Genomic DNA, 16,432 nt, shown 5'->3' with positions numbered 1-16,432 from the left:
CTGTACCACAGGGAGAAAACAGATAACCCACTCAAGGAGGCCAAATCTCAAAACACTGGGGAAACACTGAGAATTTACCCGATTCATACAATAGATTCCTCAAAAGGTACATGAAAGTACAGGACAGTCTACTTTTGGTCATATCTCTGCTGGATTTCCATATCTGGTTTTTTAATAACAGTTATACTGATATACAATTTACACACCATAATATTCATCAGGCCAAATCATACAATTCATGTTTCTTTAGCATATTCAGAGTTGTACAACCATCACCATAATCTAATTTCAGAACATTTTTGTAACTGCAGGTCTCAGTTCAAATGGGCCCTCCTTACAGACATTCTTCCCAATGCCCTTTAATAGATCGACACCCCACTTCCTGCTTCTTTTCTGCGGCACTAATAACGATCAGTAGATATTTTACAGAGGTGTTGGCTTACTTCTTTACTTTCTCACTAGGGTAATGTCCGTAAAGAAAGGAGTTTGTCTCTCTTGACATTTTTGTAGTCCAGCTGGTAGCACAGCCCAGGGCCCAGCACATAGTAAGTGGTCACTAAAAACAGTTGCTGAATGGATGAACTGGGAAGATACAATTACAATTGGCCAGAAGGTTTGTTTAGATTCTCCTACAATATCTTAATGAAAAAATTCAAATGAACTTTTGGCCAACCTAACATATGAGCTGAGCTCTGTATCTGATGCAGAACTAGACATGAAAAGCAACAGCGTGTGGCACTGAGGGGAACACAAGCAGGAGAGTTGAAAGATAAGTCACTGCAATGGGACTGGGAAGACTTCTTAGGTTCTTGGACAATTAGAGAGAGTGAGTGGTATGAGACAGTCCCACTGACAAGAGTGGATGATTTTACACATTTAATTGAAAAAATAAAACAACATGACAGGCAGTTTGCGCTGTACACACTACTATGTATAAGATAGATACCCAACAAGGACCTACGGTATAACACAGGGAATTCTGCTCAATATTCTATAGAGGAGAAGGGGACGACAGAGGATGAGATGGTTGTATAGCAACACCAATTAGATGGACATGAGTTTGAGTAAGCTCCAGGAGTTGGTGATGGACAGGGAAGCCTGGTGTGTTATAGCCCATGGGGTCACAAAGAGTCAGAGATGACTGAGTGACTGGAATGAACTGAACTGAACTGAACCAGAAAGAGAATCTGAAAACTAGGATACATTTATATGCATAACTGAATCACTTGACTGTACACCTGAAATTAACACAACATTGTTAATCAACTATGCTCCAATGTAAAATAAAAAAAAAAATTTTATTAAAAAAAGTAAAGTCATCTTGAAGATAAAAAAGAACAAAAAAATACGATCTATACGCAACTCATGTTGACAAATCACTCATATGGCTTATACTATTAATACATTAAAATATACAAAGTAAATATCCTTTTGATGCGTCTACCATCTGATATTGTTAATGAGATGCTGCGTACAGATAGTGCAAAGGTCTGGAATTAGAACTCGTTGTCCCATTCTTCACTACTAGCTATGTGACTTTGAGCAAGTTACTTAACTGCTTTGTGCTTTGACTTGTAAATTTATAATAGACATATTAATAGTTCTTACATGATAAGAGCTGTTGTATTAAGTAGAAATGATCCAAAATGTACTTATCACATACTGGGTGCCTTATAAAATTTATGCAGTAGCCATAGAAGCAGCAGCAGTAGTTGTTATAGTGGAGGTACTAGTGGTGGTATAAACAGTAGTAGGTAGCAGTGAAATCAGAGAAGGCGATGGCAGCCCACTCCAGTACTCTTGCCTGGAAAATCCCATGGATGGAGGATCCTGGAAGGCTGCAGTCCATGGGGTCGCTGAGGGTCGGACACAACTGAGCGACTTCCCTTTCACTTTCACTTTCATGCATTGGAGAAGGAAATGGCAACCCACTCCAGTGTTCTTGCCTGGAGAATCCCAGGGACAGGGGAGCCTGGTGGGCTGCCGTCTATGGGGTCGCACAGAGTCGGACACGACTGAAGTGACTTAGCAGCAGCAGCAGCAGCAGTGAAATGATAGAAGTGCAGCCCATCATGCTGTTTTACGTGGCCAAAGAGTCAGCTTTAGTTCAGTGTCAAGTGGTGTCAAATACAAAGTACTAAATTAATATTGAATTGACTTCTGCTCACAATGTTTCCTATCATAGTGCAAGATGATTTGACACAATTGATTTTTCTTCAAGAACTGAGTGAATCAGCAGATTTGTAGTCCCTGTGGTTGGCAAACTGACTCCAAGTAAATCATTCTCAACTTTGGCCCAGAGAGAGTTTCAGGACAGCTGTGTTCCTGAGTCCATAAATGTGTGTGCCAGAGATGGCATGCATGAAACTGTGATTCTGTGTGTTGCAAGAACGCAAGAACATCATACTTTTAGAAACTAAGTGGGAAATGAATGGACAATCCTAAAAAAAATTAGCCTTGGTATTCAGAGATTAAGGAACTCATTTCTTTAGAAGAGACAGCCACTGGTTTCCTTTATAGACAATATTGTCAATGCTTTTTCTTCAAAGACAAATAAGAGAAGCCCTCATTTTAGTTTTTTAGTTAATTTCACAATTGATCTGTCCAGTGGAGTCCACATATATTATCCTTCACATACATTATCTAAGGAAACTGGAAAGCAGATCTACCTTAACAAGTGGATTTATCTTAAAATCTGCATCAATATCAGCTGCTAATCAGGGCAAGCCTCCAAAAAAGGTCCAAAAAAGCAGTGAACAAGACCAGTTATTTAATTATCCAAAGGGAATAGAGAGAAAGTTCTCTAAAAGAAGAGACTTTCAGCATAAACAAGGGAAGTGAGCTGCCTTCAAATTAAAAGTGAACGTGTTATTTTTTAAAATGCCTAAAGGGTTATTTTCTGTCTGCAAAATCTAGTGACTATTCTGCAGAATGATAAGTAGAATAAAGTGAAACACCCGAGAGAGGCATAGGCCAGCATCATACAGGCTCTGCTCTAAAGAGACAGGTATTCAGTGGTAAAGTAATGATAAATAACACTTAAAATAATTTGCCTGATACTTCCATTTCTCAGTTCAGTTCAGTTCAGTCGCTCAGTCGTGTCCAACTCTTTGCGATGCCATGAATCTCAGCACTCCAGGCCTCCCTGTCCATCACCAGCTCCCGGAGTTCACTCAGACTCACGTCCATCAAGTCAGTGATGCCATCCAGCCGTCTCATCCTCTGTCGTCCGCTTCTCCTCCTGCCCCCAATCCCTCCCAACATCAGAGTCTTTTCCAATAAGTCAACTCTTCGTATGAGGTGGCCAAAGTACTGGAGTTTCAGCTTTAGCATCATTCCTTCCAAAGAAATCCCAGGGCTGATCTCCTTCAGAATGAACTGGTTGGATCTCCTTGCAGTCCAAGGGACTCTCAAGAGTCTTCTCCAACACCACAGTTCAAAAGCATCAATTCTTTGGCACTCAGCCTTCTTCACAGTCCAACTCTCACATCCATATATGACCACAGGAAAAACCATAGCCTTGCTAGACGGACCTCTGTTGGCAAAGTGATGTCTCTGCTTTTGAATATGCTATCTAGTTTGGACATAACTTTCCTTCCAAGGAGTAAGCGTCTTTTAATTTCATGGCTGCAGTCACCATCTGCAGTGATTTTGGAGCCCCCCAAAATAAAGTCTGACACTGTTTCCACTGTTTCCCCATCTATTTCCCATGAAGTGATGGGACCGGATGCCATGATCTTTGTTTTCTGAATGTTGAACTTTAAGCCAACTTTTTCACTCTCCACTTTCAATGTCGAATTATTTATGGGAACTCAGTTCCTTTAATCTAAATGCATTCACTCATACATGAAAGTATGCATTCACATCTTTGTGGCAATATGATAAGAGTGAAAATTGACCTGACAATTCTAGGAGACAAGAACTCTTAAAAGAGTTAATAGGCTGTGCCAGAGGCACCTGGAGGCAAATGTAAAAGACAGAAAGCAAAGGCAAAATGTCTTTAGGAAGCAATGCAGCAAGAAGGACCTGGAGACTGGATTTGGGACATGAAGCTGGGGAATGTGCCAAGAGTATGCAGGCACACTTGCACGCTTCAGCTCCACTTTCACTTATAAGAGGGAGTAGAGAACTTCTCTGGGTTTGTGGTAGGGTTTAACATTTAGGATAAGATGGTATGGCACTGGGAAAGGAAGAGTGTTCAAGAGCAAGGTTCTAAAACCTGAGAGCCAGGGTTTTCAGGGTTTCAGGGTTTTCAGTCTCTACCACTTAGTAACTGTGACATTGTGTCAGTTTCAATTTGCTAATCCCTTAAATGGAATAATGATTAAACCTACATTATAGAGCTGAAATAATTACTAAATAATTCATGTGGAGCACTAAGTCCATGGCTCATATAAGTTTGAGTATGAATTGTTGGTAATATTATTATTATTCAAGCCATGTTTATTGAGCACCTCTTACCTACAGTCATCACTCTCTATTCTAGGTACTGCGGATATAGAAGTGAAAAAGAAATATAGAAAAATAAATACATTCAAGAAGTGTTAGGTGCTATGAAAGAAAAACAAAGGTTAGGCTCATGGAGTGAGCCAGGGATAGTGGTAAGAGACACAGACGAGATTGGAAAGGAGAACAGGTGCTAAATCATGATAAGAACTTTGGACAATATTTTATTCATTGGAATACTGATAATGAGGGGGAAATATGATCCAATTAATGACCTAAAAACCATTTTGGCTACTAGACAAATAGATTGTAGGGAGTAAAGAGTGGAAACAGGAAATCTGATTGGTAAGTATTGAAATTACTCAGAAAAGAGATTGTAGCAGGCTGGAATGGGGTCAGCTAAGAGTGGATATGGTCAGAGTGATGGGATTCAGGATACCTTTTTTGTTCCAGGTTATCTTTTGCTAGTAGACCTGGAAATTTTTGTCAGTAGATTGAATGTGAAGTGTAACAGAATGGGAATAAGCAAGGATGACTCCAAACAAAAGAGTGTGTTATGTGGCCATATAATGAGATGAGACTGACTGAGGAAGGAAAAGGATTGGTAGTAGAAATCAAGAGTTCTGTTTGAGACATAATAATTTGTGTCATAATAATTTGTGATACTTCAGTTCAGTTCAGTCGCTCAGTCATGTCCGACTCTTTGCGACCCCATGAATCGCAGCACGCCAGGCCTCCCTGTCCATCACCAACTCCCGGAGCTCACCCAAACTCATGTCCATCGAGTCGGTGATGCCATCCAGCCATCTCATCTTCTGTCGTCCCCTTCTCCTCCTGCCCCCAATCCCTCCCAGCATCACAGTCTTTTCCAATGAGTCAACTCTTCACATGAAGTGGCTAAAGTATTCGAGTTTCCGCTTTAGCATCATTCCTTCCAAAGAAATCCCAGGGCTGATCTCCTTCAGAATGAACTGGTTGGATCTCCTTGCAGTCCAAGGGACTCTCAAGAGTCTTCTCCAACAGCACAGTTCAAAAGCATCAATTCTTCAGCGCTCAGCTTTCTTCACAGTCCAACTCTCACATCCATATATGACCACAGGAAAAACCATAGCCTTGACTAGACGGACCTTTGCTGGCAAAGTAACATCTCTGCTTTTGAATATGCTATCTAGGTTGGTCATAACTTTCCTTCCAAGGAGTAAGCGTCTTTTAATTCCATGGCTGCAGTCACCATCTGCAGTGATTTTGGAGCCCCAAAAAATAAAGTCTGACACTGTTTCCACTGTTTCCCCATCTATTTCCCATGAAGTGATGGGACCAGATGCCATGATCTTCCTTTTCTGAATGTAGAGCTTTAAGCCAACTTTTTCGCTCTCCTCTTTCACTTTCATCAAGAGGCTTTTTAGTTCCTCTTCACTTTCTGCCATAAGGGTGGTGTCATCTGCATATCTGAGGTTATTGATATTTCTCCCGGCAGGCTTGATTCCAGCTTGTGCTTCTTCCAGCCCAGCATTTCTCATGATGTACTCTGCATAGAAGTTAAATAAGCAGGGTGACAATATACAGCCTTGACGTACTCCTTTTCCTATTTGGAACCAGTCTGTTGTTCCATGTCCAGTTCTACCTGTTGCTTCCTGACCTGCATATAGGTTTCTCAGGAGGCAGGTCAGGTGGTCTGGTATTCCCATCTCTTTCAGAATTCTCCACAGTTTATTGTGGACTGCACAGTCAAAGGCTTTGGCATAGTCAATACAGCAGAAATAGATGTTTTTCTAGAACTCTCTTGCTTTTTCCATGATCCAGCAGATGTTGGCAATTTGATCTCTCGTTCCACTGCCTTTTCTAAAACCAGCTGGAACATGTGGAAGTTCATGATTCACATATTGCTGAAGGCTGGCTTGGAGAATTTTGAGCATTTCTTTACTATGTGAGATGAGTGCAATTATGCGGTAGTTTGAGCATTCTTTGGCATTGCCTATCTTTGGGATTGGAATGAAAACTGACCTTTTCCAGTCCTGTGGCCACTGCTGAGTTTTCCAAATTTGCTGGCATATTGAGTGCAGCACTTTCACAGCATCATCTTTCAGGATTTGAAATAGCTCAACTGGAATTCCATCACCTCCACTAGCTTTGTTCGTAGTGATGCTTTCTAAGGCCCACTTGACTTCACATTCCAGGATGTCTGGCTCTAGGTCAGTGATCACACCATCATGATTATCTTGGTCATGAAGATCTTTTTTGTACAGTTCTGTGTATTCTTGCCATCTCTTCTTAATATCTTCTGCTTCTGTTAGGTCCATACCATTTCTGTCCTTTATTGATACTTAGCAGAGATCTAAACAGAATAAAAATAGGTAGCCAAAAATATGAGTTCAGGGTAGAGGTAAGGACCAGAGATATAAATAAAGGAGTCATGAGCATTGAATGCCATACAAAGCCATGGAGTGACTGACATCACCTTTGGAGTATAGTTGGAGAGAATGGAAGGCTGAGGAACACACCCTGGGGCATTTCAACATTTAGATGTCAGGAAGAGAGAAGCAGTGAGAGGAGTGGCCAGTGAGGTGGCCAGTGCTTCCAAGCATGTGGTCTAACTGTGAATCGTAGTTCTCAGGATGTGTGGTTCCCCGAAGTGGAAGGGGGTGTTTCCAAAAGAAGGAAGTAAACAACTGTATCAAAACTGCCAAGAGGGTAAGATAAAGACTGAGAATGGCTGATGGGTTTGACAAGGTAGAGGTGGGTAAGGACTTTACAAGAGCTGCTTAAATTGAGTCTTGGTGATGAGTCCAGTTGGAGCAGACAGTGGAAACCAGCTGAGTCTAGCTCTTTCATGAAGTTTTGTTCTCAGCGGAAGCCGGAAAGTCACCAAAAACTTTCAGAGGAATATGAAGACAGGTGAGAACTTTTCAAATAATGGAGCTATGATGGTATATTATATGCTTATGGAAATGATCTTATAAATGGAGAGCATGTGCAAGAGAGAGATTGTAATGAAAACCTTGCAATCCAAGCCAAATAGGGAAGTGAGGCAGTGGGGTGAGTGGATGGGAGGTCCTGTAAGGAGAATTATTGAAGTGGGAATTTTATATAAAGAGGGCTCCTGAACTAAGAAATGGAAATCAGAGAGCAGAATGGCTATAATTATGACTATTTCTAACAGTAATGTATCAGTGTTTTTCTGTTGCCTCTGCAGCATCCATTTACCCCTTCTAATAACCAAAAAAGTCTTGATAAATGAATTCATCCTGTTATGGATTAAATTATGGACACACACACAGAGTCCTAACCTCCGGTACCTGAGAGTGTAACTTTTTTATTAGGAAACAGAGCCTTTGTGGATAGAATCAAGTAAGATGAGATCATTCAGGTAAGCTCAAAGGTCAGGAAGATCCCTTGGAGAAGGAAATGGCAACCCATTCCAGTATTCTTGCCTTGAAAATCCCATGGACAGAAGGAGCCAGGTGGGCTACAGTCCATGGAGTCACAGAGTCAGATTAGCAACTAAACAACTTAGCAACTAAACAACAACAAATCTAATATAACAGGTATCTTTAATAAAAGAGGGAAATTTGGACATAAACACATGAAGAAGAATTCCATGTAGCAACAGAGACAGAGATAAGAGTTGTGCAGCTGCAAACCAAGGTATGCCAAGGACTGTTGGCAGAAACCAGATGTCAAGAGAAAGGCATGCTACAAATTCTCCCCTAGAGCCTTCAAGAAATCGTTGTCCTACCAACACCTTGATTTTGAACTTCTTGCCTACAAAACTGTAAGAGAATAAATTTATATTAAGTCACACACTTTGTGGCACTTTGTTACAACAGCTCAAGCAAACTGATGGAATCTACCCCTAACTCAAGGAAATCAGCTAAGTCTATCTCCCTGGCCATGTGACTGTTTCAGGGATAAACATGTGACTCAACAAGAGCCCCAAAGGGCTTCAGGAGATACTTGCTAGGCTTCAGGAATAGAAAAGCTCCTTCTTTTCCTGAGCTGCTGCCAAAACTCCCTTCCTGTCAGATGTGGAGAAGAATGTTTTAACCTAGAAACTGCTGGCCGACATCTTAAAACTCTAAGGGAGAACTGCTCACACGGGTGTCAGTATCAAGGAAACAAAGCGGAGATATTGAGAAAAAGGAACTCTCACCAAACCAAACTTGGGTCCGTTCACCCTCTCACAGTAAAGCCAATCTACTGACACAAGGTTGTGAGGGAGGAAAAAACAGCATTACTTCAGGGCACAAGCAAGGAGTCTAGGTAGCTTGTTTTTAAAAGGCCCAAACTCTCTGCTGGCTTTCAGGGAAAGGTTTTTGAAGACAGGGTGTTGCAGGGTGTGTGATCAGCTCATGGACATTCTTCTGATTGATTGGTGGTAAGGTTATTGGGAGTCAACATTATCAACTTTCTGGTTCTACTGGTCTGGGGTCTATGTGGTTGTGGGCAATATACAATTAACTTCTTCTACTTGGCAAGGGTTTCAATATCTGCAACACAGCTCAAAGGACATAGCTAAGAATATTACCTTTAGACCTCCAGGGGTAACTCAAGATCCTTGATTTTGTTTAATGGCTAACTATCATTATTTTGACTTGCTTAGCTGTTTTGCTCTGCTTCTGCATTTCCTCACTTCTCTGATTACATTTATTCTTTGGAACTTGAAGACAGTTTAGGAGGCTAGAGTTTTCCTACAAGCAAGAGGGAAGCAGAGGACATGGGGGAGTCTGTCCTAGGAAAGCTTCACAGGGTCTTGTTTGGTTACAAAAATTTTTCTGCCCAGAATCAAAACAAACTTTACCTAGAAGTTTCAGTTACATGAACCAATGCCTCCTTTGTATTATTTAAGTTGGTGAGTTGATTTTTAGGGAAGGAATCATTTATTTATTTATTTATTTTGGTTTTCATTTTTTTTTATTTCTTTAACTGTATTATTTTTATAACATTTATAGAATGTAGAAGGAAAAATTCTAGTGGAGTTTTATGGAGAGTTTCAGAGAAATTGTAAGAAAATTAACAGTCTATTTTGTTAAAGAGATGGTTTTATAATTAAAATGTATGACCATATAGTGAAGTGAAGTCACTCAGTTGTGTCCGACTCTGCGACCTCATGGACTGTAGCCCACCAGGCTCCTCCGTCCATGGGATTCTCCGGGCAAGAATACTGAAGTGGGTTGCCATTTCCTTCTCCAGGGGATCTTCCTGACCCAGGGATAGAACCCAGGTCTCCCGCATTGCAGGCAGACGCTTTAACCTCTGAGCCACCAGGGAAGCCCCATATGACTGTATAGCACCTTGCATTAAGGAAGTTCAAAGCAGTTTGCCAGTGTATTTAACAACTGAATATTAGCAAATAAAATGGCAAACATAGTAATGAAGCTTTGGATTTCATATAGATAATTAATTTGTCTTTTCCATCTATCAAGAGTAGAAACTTACAAAGCAACTCCTAACAGGGGATAGAGGTGGTGAATGGAGTGATCGAACCATTTATTCATTTTGTGTTCGTTTATTCAATCAGCAAAAATGTTTTGAGTGCCTGCTATGCTTTGAGCATCGTGTTAGGTTTCACGATCATGATCAGAGTATACTCAATGTTTGGGGAAGCAACCATTTAGATCTTTACTTGGTCTCACTGGTCTTTTAAACACTCCATCAGACAACCTAACCCATATTGAACAAGATGGACTTAATATACCCCTCAGTTCAGTTCAGTTCAGTCTCGTTGCTCAGTCGTGTCCAACTCTTTGCAACCCCATGAATCACAGCACACCAGGCCTCCCTGTCCATCACCAACTCTCGGAGTTCACTCAAACTCATGTCCATCGAGTCAGTGATGACATCCAGCCATCTCATCCTCTGTCATTCCCTTCTGCTCTTGCCCCAATCCCTCCCAGCATCAGGGTCTTTTCCAAAGAATCAACTCTTCGCATGAGGTGGCCAAAGTATTGGAGTTTCAGCTTCAGCATCAATCCTTCCAATGAACACCCAGGACTGATCTCCTTTAGGATGGACTGATTGGATCTCCTTGCAGTCCAAGGGACTCACAGTCCCAGAGTCTTCTCCAACACCACAGTTCAAAAGAATCAATTCTTCAGCGCTCAGCTTCCTTCACAGTCCAACTCTCACATCCATACATGACCACTGGAAAAACCATAGCCTTGACTAGACGGACCTTTGTTGGCAAAGTAATATCTCTGCTTTTCAATGTGCTATCTAGGTTGGTCATAACTTTCCTTCCAAGAAGTAAGCGTCTTTTAATTTCATGGCTGCAATCACCATCTGCAGTGATTTTGGAGCCCAAAAATATAAAGTCTGACACTCCTCTCGGCTGCTGCCCTGACCTTGGACGTGGGAACATACCCCTCAGGTTTACTAAAAGGATAGGTTAAAAGGGCTTCTGTGGTGGCTCAGAGGATAAAGAATCTGCCTGCAATTCGGGAGACCCAGGTTTGATCCCTAAGTTGGGAAGATCCCATGGAGAAGGGAATGGCTACCCACTCCAGTATTCTTTCCTGGAAAATTCCATGGACTGAGGAGCCTGGCAGGCTATAGTCCATGGGATTGCAAAGAGTCGGACATAATTGATCAACTAACTCATTTTTACTAAACGTTAGACAGGCTTCCTCCTGACTTTAGGTCCCTGAACTCTCTTTACTTAGAGCATTTACTTTATTTTTTTTTCTAATTTTATTTTATTTTTAAACTTTACATAATTGTATTAGTTTTGCCAAATATCAAAATGAATCCGCCACAGGTATACATGTGTTCCCCATCCTGAACCCTCCTCCCTCCTCCCTCCCCATACCATCCCTCTGGGTCGTCCCAGTGCACCAGCCCCAAGCATCCAGTATCGTGCATCGAACCTGGACTGGCAACTCGTTTCTTACATGATATTTTACATGTTTCAATGCCATTCTCCCAAATCTTCCCACCCTCTCCCTCTCCCACAGAGTCCATAAGACTGTTCTTTACATCAGTGTCTCTTTTGCTGTCTCATACACAGGGTTATTGTTACCATCTTTCTAAATTCCATATATATGTGTTAGTATACTGTATTTATGTTTTTCCTTCTGGCTTACTTCACTCTGTATAATAGGCTCCAGTTTCATCCACCTCATTAGAACTGATTCAAATGTATTCTTTTTAATGGCTGAGTAATACTCCATTGTGTATATGTACCACAGCTTTCTTATCCATTCATCTGCTGATGGACATCTAGGTTGCTTCCATGTCCTGGCTATTATAAACAGTGCTGCGATGAACATTGGGGTACATGTGTCTCTTTCCCTTCTGGTTTCCTCAGTGTGTATGCCCAGCAGTGGGATTGCTGGATCATAAGGCAGTTCTATTTCCAGTTTTTTAAGGAATCTCCACACTGTTCTCCATAGTGGCTGTACTAGTTTGCATTTACTTTAGAAAACTTTCTATCATAAATTATTTCTCTGTCCCTTTGAATAAATCTTTCTAAAAGCTTCTTGCCCTTATTACAACCCAAGAACGTCTTTTCTCAAGGGCCTGAAAGCCATCCCTTTGAAACATAATCATCAAGGAGACAGTATGCCTATCTCCCAGTCTTTGTGGAAGTACACGAACTTAACTTCAATAAGCACCAATCAGCCAACACATGTGGCCTTAGCACATTGACCCGCCTCTGCCCTGATGTCTCCCAGGAATTACCACCGGTTCATCTCAGCACTTAAAATATTCCTGCCTTTCTTTCCAGGAGACCTGAGTTCAATCTGTCTACCCTATTATGTACATGCGTGCTTAGTCACTTCAGTCGTGTCTGACTCTCTGTGACCCCATGGACCATGGCCTGCCAGGCTCCTCTGTCCATGGGACTCTCTAGGCAAGAATACTGGAGTGAGTTGCCATTTCCTTCTCCATCCTATTGCAATGGTCTTAAATAAAGTCTCTCTGGCCTGTCTAGCGACATCCAGCACATTTTTTCTTTGATATCTCAGGATTTCCTCCACTTTACATCCTGCTTTAGTCACTACACAAAATAATCAAAACATTCAAAATAAAATGCTTTGCTAGTGTACTCTAAGTCTGACATTTTCTTGACTAGCTTTGTTTTCATGAGACGAGCAGCTTCACTCCTTCACCCACAGAAGGGGCCCAGCATTCCCAGAATGAGGATGCCAACAGCACTTTCCCACTGCACTTTGTTTGGATCTATTCCAGTTCATTTTATGCACTAAATTTCCTTTTTCTGGCTTCCTTCATGCCTTTTTCTCTTTACCCCGAAGCTTCCTCTCTCTCCCACAGCTAGGTTTTTCTTCCAAGTCAGACCACCTGAAGGCCTTTTCCTTGTTTACGGGAGGATAATCAGCTACATCCTCTCACACTGAGTGGGCAGGCTACTTCAAACAGGAAATGTCTTTGAAATGGCTGGCAGAGGCAGCCCGATTTAATTGTTAGGAAAGCACACCAGGGGCCAAACACTCTCGCCTATTTCATTCTGAAATATTTCTCTTGAGTGGACACAAGGCTGTAGGTAAAATTCTCAACTGAAAAATCTTCTTTTCTTTTTGTTTTGGTTTTATAGTACTAACATTTAAACAGCAAATGGTAAAAATTAGAAATTAGTCTTTCAATTAAAATTTTGCTCTGGTAACACTAGTAAGTCCTACCATTTAGTAAGAATGTTGCAAAGAAATAATATAATTAGCCTTTTAATTTTCTTGCTTACCCAGGTCACATCTTCCCCCACCTGACTAATTATCTGAGTGTTCTGTTCCTATCTGCATGTGTGCAGGCTCAGTCACTCAGTAGTGTCCAACTCTTTGCAACCCCATGGACTGTAACCCACCAGGCTCCTCTGTCCATGGGATTCTCCAGGCAAGAAAACTGGAATGGGTTGTCACTTACTCCTCCAGGGGATCTTCCTGACCTAGGGATCAACCTGGGTCTCCTGCATTGACGGGTAGATTCTTTACCACTGAGCCACCAGGAAAGTCCCTGTTTTGTCTAGACTCCCCTTATTCCAGGCTCAGAATTTTTGAATTTCCTTGAAAGAATCATCAGAAGAAAAAGAATATAGGGCAGATCCTCCTCCTCAGATCTTAAGAGCCTCATGCTGGGTTGTGGGTAGAATCTGATGCTTTCTCAGTCTCTCCTTGGAGGAGAACTGCAGCAGACAGCTCAGCATCCGGTGCCTCTCATCTCATTGTCCCAGTGCTGGGAGAGCTCAACCCCACTACTAACATTAATGAGGGAGCCATTATTGAGTCTTATGAATGACAGTGACACAATCAAGTTGTTGGTAGCAGATTTGGCTGTATCGTGGAGACTGCCAAGAGGGAGCCAGGAATAGATAAGGGAAATTAACTACTGGAGTGAGTTCTATCCAGATATGGGATAAAGATTGTCATATAAGGACACCCAGGTTTCATGTTGGTACATCAGGGTAAAAAGTAATAGTTGACATTCATTGATATTTTCTACTTGTCTAACACCATTCTCAGCCTTCTACATGTAGCCTTATTAACAAATTTTGAGGTATGTACAACTGATATTCATATTATACAAATTAAGAAATGGGAACATAGAAGATAAATAGTTTGCTATAAATCACAGAGCCAGTAAGTGTTGGAACCAGGATTTGGTTTGCCCATACTGTTTCAGAGTCAATGCTTCTAATTTCTATGACATTCACTGAAGGCAGTGTTTAAAACATAAGATGTTTACCTGAGTTCAGAGTAGGCTGAGCTTCAGGTGCTTTGGAGACAGCCTAGGGAAAAAGTTGCAAAAATCATTAACATAAAGAGTACTCAAACTCAGGGGTAAGGATCAGATAAAAAGTAGAGATTTGAGTCATTAGCATGTAGACAGCAATTGAAAACAAAGGGTAAATATAATTGATTGCCCAAGGAGAGGGCAGAAACAGAGGAGCAAAACTCCAATATTGAGTCCTGAGGAACACCAGTATTTAAGGGGAAGTTAGATGAGGAGGGACAGAGGAGCCTGGTGGGCTGCCGTTTATGGGGTCACACAGAGTCAGACACAACTGAAGTGACTTAGCAGCAGCAGTAGACAAGGAGGAGTTTAAAAAGGAGGTAAAAGAAGTTTTCCAAGAAGTAGGAAGAAAATCAGGATAGTGTGATGTCAGGAAAAACAAGAGAAAATAGTGGTCGTTGATGGCAAATACTGTTGGAAGAAAGGCAGGAATTTCAAAGTGTCTAGTGTTTACACATGAGAGAACTAAACTTGTGTAACAGTTGGTAAGGATGAAGCCAACACAGAAGATAGATGAAGATAAAGGAGAGAGGAGATGAGCAATGGACCAGGCCCATTGCAATCTATTGTAAATCCTGTGTAAAGGCTGGTAAGCATTTTCCTAGACTTGCCAGAATATTGTGAATATTATTTTTTTGATATAACCCAAAGTGGACAAGTGGTGGTTTCTCAAAGACTGGTTACAGTGAAGAATCTGAAATCATATTAGTGCCCTTTTCAAATCCTGTTACATTAAAATCCATTGATTTATCTTGCATCTAGTTCTATTAGATTATGTAAGAACAGGAATAAATTTAACTAAGTGGTTATACTTGGACCAACACTGTCCAATTCGATTATGAAATAGGAGACACTGGCAAAGAGATACAAACAAGACATCCGTCAATCATAGAGCACAAATAAGAGATTTAGAACAAAGTAAATGGTTTGGAATGAGGGTGACAGGTAGAGGAAGAGAGAGGACCTCATTGTAAGAAGTGGGGGACTTCCCTGGTGGTCCAGTCATTGAGAATATACCTTTGAATGCAGGGGACGCATGTTCGATCCCTGGTTGGGAACTAAGATCCCACATGCCACAGGGTGATTAAGCCCATGTGCTGCAACTAGAGAAACTCACGTGCCGCAACTAAAGAGCCCCCACACAGCAACCGCTGAGGCCATGCACCACAATGAAGACCCAGTGTAGCCAAAACTTAAAAAAAAAAAAAAAAAAAAAACCCAAGCTGGGAAATAAGCTTAGGGCCGTGTATTGGTTGAATTGTGTGCCTCCAAAAGATATGTTAAAGTCCTAAACCTGGTATCTATGAATGTGACCTTATTTGGAAACAGATTCTTTGCAGGGAGAATCAAGTTAAGATAAGTACAATGGACCCCTAAACCACTGTAACCGGTGTCCATATAAAAAAGGGGAAGATGCCACATGAACAGAAAGACACACAGGGAGAATACCAAGTGACAACAGTCAGAAATAGAAAGACACACAGGGAGAATACCACATGACAACAGTTAGAAAGGAGAGTGGTGAAGCTGCAATCCAAGGGATGCCAAGGCTGAACGCTACCACCAGGAGAGGCAAGGAAGGATTCTACCCTGAGTCTCAGAGGATCATGGCCCTGTTAAGTCCTCAATTTCTAATTTCCAGCCTCCAGAACTGGGAGTGTTAAGCCCCCAGATGGGGCTCCTTTGTTATGGCGACTCTGGGAGGCTAATACAGAAGGAGTAGTACAATGTGGCCTGTTTCTAATTACTTATTCCTCCTTTCCACAAGAGGAATCCTACATCAACATCAGCATGTATTGTCATGTGACTTTAAGTACCTTTTATGGCAATAAATATACCTCCTTGCTTCACTGGAGTTGAGCCTGACCTCTGCTTTGGCCAGCAGAAGTAAAACTTGCCACATTGGAGCAGAAGATTTAAGAACCACCAGGCATTTCTGTTGGCCCTATTGCTCCTTGCCTTGTGCCAATAGTATGGTAGAGCCCAGGAATGGATTGTGCCTTTAGCCTGGGGCTCTTTCTTTTCCCCCTATGTCAGAGATACAGGCAATCCACATGGCATATCAACATGGTTGAAACCTATAGAGAATTGGAGTCATTTGTCACTGCAATGGAATTTTAAAGTATCTAGAGCCTCAAAAATATCAGATAATTTAATTCATCTTCTCAGACCTAGTGTTTTTAACATCAGATTGTCATAATAATCATTAAATGATTCCATGAGAGCCAGTTAAATATTGGCACAT

The 16,432-nt window shown here is 41.4% G+C and overlaps 1 protein-coding gene across 27 annotated transcripts in view; it reads right to left on the bottom strand.

Moving 5' to 3' along the window:
* The window catches only part of LOC147369033 (uncharacterized), a 1,040,253-nt gene that overhangs the window by 831,878 nt on the left and 191,943 nt on the right, over positions 1–16,432 (bottom strand). Inside the window, exon 3 of one of the 27 annotated variants that reach the window (XR_015167213.1) lies at positions 14,140–14,182. The exons of the other annotated variants lie outside the window; for them this stretch is intronic. The gene's annotated coding sequence lies outside the window, so the exon portion shown is untranslated. The remainder of the gene's footprint in view (positions 1–14,139; positions 14,183–16,432) is intronic. 27 annotated transcript variants of the gene reach the window in all.

The sequence above is a fragment of the Bos grunniens genome, chromosome 7, assembly GCF_055505025.1.
Source record: "Bos grunniens cultivar Pamir isolate PY7600 chromosome 7, Bosgru_T2T1.0, whole genome shotgun sequence".
In the NCBI taxonomy this organism is placed as follows: Eukaryota; Metazoa; Chordata; class Mammalia; order Artiodactyla; family Bovidae; genus Bos; species Bos grunniens.
This window is presented reverse-complemented; position numbering and strand designations above follow the sequence as displayed.